Source organism: Ornithodoros turicata, chromosome 8 (assembly GCF_037126465.1).
Source record: "Ornithodoros turicata isolate Travis chromosome 8, ASM3712646v1, whole genome shotgun sequence".
Taxonomy (NCBI): domain Eukaryota; kingdom Metazoa; phylum Arthropoda; class Arachnida; order Ixodida; family Argasidae; genus Ornithodoros; species Ornithodoros turicata.
The window spans coordinates 3,822,299-3,827,411 of record NC_088208.1 but is presented as its reverse complement, the minus strand read 5'-3'; the positions used below and the strand labels follow the sequence as shown (position 1 = coordinate 3,827,411).

Below are 5,113 nucleotides of genomic sequence, written 5' to 3'. Positions count from 1 at the left end.
AGCGCTGCCAGGATCTCTATTTGCATTGTTTCGCTGCTTTGTCCTTAGAACTGACATCTGGCCCAACAGGCTCTCCCCACTTGAGTGTGGCATTGAAAGCAACACAAGTGCAAGATCTGCAAGCTCCTGGGAGTTGTTCGTTCCGGCAGAATCTCTGTGGTGCCGCGCCTCGCACCAAAAGGCCAGAGTCAATGTCGTATTGCGCCAGGGGCAGTGCCGAAGTTAATCCATTGGGACATAACCTCGTCTATAGTTGATGGCTCATAGTGCAGAAGCTCTGCAAGGGGGACTATAGAACCTCTGATTGGATGCAGGCATTCAGAAACAGACAACTGCGAGACAGTTTTCAGGATTTCAAAGCTGCTCGGAAGTCAGTCCCACAACTCTGTGACAAGCTCCAAAGCAAAAGACAGCCACTGCTGCTGGACTGAGACGACTTCTTCAGACACTTTTGCTTCTCTCCTAAATTTCTCGTAGCCATACCTGAGATAGGTGTGACAGTAAACGTGGCTGGTTACATTCTGCTGTAGTGGATTTACCCTCGCCGTCTGCGAGACGGCTATTGCCAGACAGGGTTCACCAAGATAAACCTAGGGGGTTTGTAACGGAGACAATGCAAATAGAAACAGTGCTGGGAAGCTAAAGTAGGTGTTAGGGGATGTATTAGGTCCCAGAATTGTACGTTGATACTGCCTCTTGGTCACTTTCTCTGCAGATGAATGGTGTAAGTTAGAAAAAATGCCGCCATAGAAGTAACCCCATTCTCCAGTGTAACGCAACTAACATCCCGAAATAAATTCTGTTCTTATCAGCTTAATATCTGATACGAGTCCTATTTGGACTCAAGATATTAAACTTATTTTTGGAATGCGGCGGAGTGCTTGAAGCTTGCTTCACCTCTGCCACGGGTTGGCCCGGTATTGCAGTACCTCCGAGATCGGCCCACTCCCCTCATGGGGAGACCATAAATAAACAAAAATCAGAAACATTGCCTTCATCTAAACTAATAGCCTTTTTTCTGCTTGCAGTGCCACTTCATCACTCATGCCCACAAGCAACATTCGCCCAGTCTATACATGATCAACACCGAGAACCCTGGATCTGCACACTGATACCTGGGGAAAATTCCTTTCCGCACTGAGAGATGCTGCCATCCAAACACGCAGCGAACAACCAGTGAACGCGCAACTAGCGGCGGATGAACCCCAATGACCCACGAGGGGTCCAACGATTGTAAAGCAGGAACCGTCGACTAGCTATCCGTACCATCATTGAAAAACCTCCTCACCTGTTCCGTAAACCTGTTCCATCACAAGAGATGAGATCGAAGCCCACTTTGTCGCTGCATGGGGTTTCAGAGCGGCTCCTCTGGCTCTCCTGTGCCAAAGAGGCAGCAGTACCGTCTATCGGAGTCACTTTACTCCAGAGAAGATGCTCTGCAAGGCAAAGCAATGCAAAAAGCGCTTTATCTGGCGACAATCGCATCACCTACAAGCACTGGTTAAGTGTACCTTGTGGCCATTTTCAAGGTATGCCTCCACTACAGAGAAATGCCCAACGAGTGGAGGCTATCGCGAACTGTGCTCATCTCGAAGAAAAGAGACGCAGGGATAGTGTCCAACTGGAGACCTACACCCTTCACTCGTACGATCCCGAAACTCTTCACAGGTTTTCTGGCAGTGCGTGTGCAATCGTGTATCACCTCCAAAGACGTACTTTAAGAAAGCCTGGGCTACATCCTGCAATCAAAGATGAACGAACAAAGCCAGAGCTAACCAAGGTGACCTGTGTCAACACCACCTAGGTAAAAGGCCTCTTCCTGTCCTCTGCACATGTGCCACACCGCTCTAGCTGTTTGACGCAATCTTATCGGTCACGGTGTTGTGTGAAGATGACCATCAGCAACGTGGACATTTTAAGGTACATAGCATGTGCTTTGGGCGTGTTGTGTTGTGAGCCCTCCTGCTTTCTTCGCCGCACGGTAGTTCTCAAGTGGTCCCTTCTTAGGTGTGTGCACGGGGAAGTGTCACTGCACTGCAACGACTCTGGTACTCCTTCCACTGGGCCGACTCTGTGTCGCTGGCTGCCGTGGCATGGCAACTATTAAGTTGAACTAAAAGTGGTGTCTCCCATTAGGGATTAAGCTTGCAAGGAGCCCTGGTTGAAAGCTATTCACGCAAGGGTCTCAGGCCGAGCTTACATTTCAAGTTAGATGTCCGAATTTTGAGTGCGCAGTGCTAACCAGCCAACATGCATAGTCAGTGGCTATAACGAGGTGTAAACACCACTTGAGTCTACAGTAAGTAAGTGTTTGCAGTAAGTAAACTAAAAACTGTTATCCGTTTCCTCGTTTTGTTGCACAGTTACGAAACTGCACTTTCATGCATCCAACTGTGTCACGAACTCTCACACCACAATGAAGTTTCTGGAACTACAACCAAAGTCAAGAACGATAGAATGCACTTGACCTTCACACTGCATCTTTAGTTTTCTCTACTTTTTTTTAAGCTGCCCAACCCATATGTCTGGACACCAGTTCGTCACAAATCACCTTCTCCCAGGTGGACTAGGATTCAGAATTAGTCCTTATACAAGAAGATTTAAAGAATTTGCCAGAAACAAGGATTGAACAAGATGAGAGAAATGATGCGTCGTCTTATGTAGACTTGAATGGCATGCTGCCCGGTATCTGCAATATTGAATTTTCTACAGCAACTGTGAACCAAGGAAGGGTAACGGTAATGGAAATGGTATATTACCTAAATTGGAGATGGTAACTATGACGGAAACTGAAACGGCGGACCACGGTCCTCCATTACCGGAAACGAAAAGTATCGTCCAGTATTGAATTTGGGTAATAGCTATTCCTGTTGTGCGATGAAACTTGAGTGACTTTTCATTTTTTGTTTTTGTATTTTGATGACTCCATTCCCTGTAATGCTCTAAACACTACACGAGAGCATGGAAACAAAGCGCAGTATTGGATCTCGAAGGTACATCCCTGGCTTACCTCATCCCAGTCCTCATAACTCCTGCAATCTTCCCGACTATACTACTCCACGATAATAGGAGGACGACAGCCTACGATTTTAGTTACTTATTTTGTACTTTTTTTTTTTTTTTCATTTCATCTGGCCATGGCAGTATTATTTACTACTGAAAGCGTCCGTTTATGAATGCGACACTGGATGAAGACTACGCCCATCTTGAGCTGCTGGACTCCGAGTGACTGAAGACATGTTCCTATATATTTTTTCAACATTTTAAGATGTGCGCATCCCAATGACGTAAAGTCTACTTGTCTAGTGTGTGCGCCTGACACCTAAGCAGCGCTTGCAGGGTGCTGATATAGAGCTGCACAGGCTGGCCTGCCGTAGCTCTTGTACCAGCAAGAAATAGTCAGTACGGTGCAGAACTTTTGTTTGTCTGCAACTATTTTGCATTCTATCTCTCCCCATGCATAGAACTTCGCAAGAGGATAGATCTGTCTGACCAGCCAACTCTGTGCCATGTTTGTTGAAGCTATGGAGTCGATCACTTGAAACTGCAAAACTGGCCTAATTTTGCACTGGAATCTCCTTTGCTGAAATGTGTCACCATCGAGACCTGTGAGACTCTTGTGCAGCTGAAATGTAGTTCATGCGGCAACAAACACTGCGTGAGATAACCTCTGTAACTTAAACAATAATTTCATTCAAGACCGAGCACAAAAGATGGCCGAAGAAAGGCTAAAACAGAAATATGGTGGAATGCATTAGCACACTTTCATTAAAAATTTACTTCAAGCATCTGTGGCTCAGTGTGATGTTTTTTAATGCATGTACTCTTCATCAGCGCTATAAATTGCTTAAAAAGTGCGCGTTGTTAATGTTGGAGCAACATACAGCACTAAGTGTTTAATGGAAATGTGCCGTTTAATTGTGCGTATGGGAGTTTCGAAACCCGCATACTTCAGGCCTAGAGAGAAAACACGTGAGCCGAAACGTGTCGAATAGCGGCTTGATTGTGGCGCCGCCGCAGTCATGTACGGAACGAAAAAATAAAATATGATAGCAGCAGTTATGTTATTTTTTACGTCAGCTGAAAAGCGACAAACCTGCATGGAAACATTTGTCCTACAGCGCCTTCCAAAACCACGTCCATAACGAAACCCTCTTACTTCAGGCCTAGACGAAAAACACGTGAGGCGAAACGTCTCGAATAGTGGGTTGATTGTGGCGCCGCCGCAGTCATGTACGGAATGAAAAACTAAAATATGATAGCAGCAGTTATGTCATTTTTTAGGTCAGCTGTAAAGCAACAATCCTGCATGAAACATTTGTCTTACAGCGCCTTCCAAAAACCACGTGCATAACGAAACCTGCGTACTTCATGCCTAGAGAGAAAACACGTGAGCCGAAACGTGTCGAATAGTGGGTTGATTGTGGCGCCGCCGCAGTCATGTACGGAATGAAAAACTAAAATATGATAGCAGTAGTTATGTAATTTTTTACGACAGCTGAAAAGCGACAATCCTGCATGGAAACATTTGTCCTACAGCGCCATCCAAAACCACGTGGATAACGAAACCCTCTTACTTCAGGCCTAGAGCAAAAAACACGTGAGCCCAAACGTGTCGAATAATGGGATGATGGTGGCGCCGCCGCAGTCACGTACGGAATGAAAAACTAAAATATGATAGCAGCAGTCATGTTATTTTTTACGCCAGCTGAAAAACAACAATCCTCCATGGAAACATTTGTCTTACAGCGGCTTTCAAAACCACGTGCATAACGAAACCCTCTTACTTCAGGCCTAGAGGAAAAACACGTGAGCCGAAACGTGTCGAATAATGGGTTGATGGTGGCGCCGCCGCAGTCACGTACGGAATGAAAAACTAAAATATGATAGCAGTAGTTATGTTATTTTTTACGTCAGCTGAAAAGCGACAATCCTGCATGGAAACATTTGTCCTACAGCGCCATCTAAAACCACGTGCATAACGAAACCCTCTTACTTCAGGCCCACTGATCTCTATCTATAAAGGCTGGATGGCGCATGGGAGAGGGGCTCGCTTGGGAGAGGCGTGCATTCGGGCCGCCATGTTGGGAGGCCCTAAAGCGCAGTGTGCGCC

At 46.0% G+C, this 5,113-nt stretch overlaps 1 long non-coding RNA gene and 1 other non-coding gene across 2 annotated transcripts; both read left to right on the top strand.

Moving 5' to 3' along the window:
• The first annotated feature begins 755 nt into the window (after positions 1-755).
• On the top strand, positions 756-951 carry LOC135367617 (U2 spliceosomal RNA). The gene has a single exon (XR_010414495.1). It is a non-coding gene; the product is annotated as a U2 spliceosomal RNA (small nuclear RNA).
• An 82-nt stretch (positions 952-1,033) lies between these two features.
• LOC135365846 (uncharacterized) lies at positions 1,034-3,788 on the top strand. The gene is made up of 2 exons (XR_010413957.1): positions 1,034-2,299; positions 3,465-3,788. It is a non-coding gene; the product is annotated as an uncharacterized LOC135365846 (long non-coding RNA).
• Positions 3,789-5,113: the final 1,325 nt, after the last annotated feature.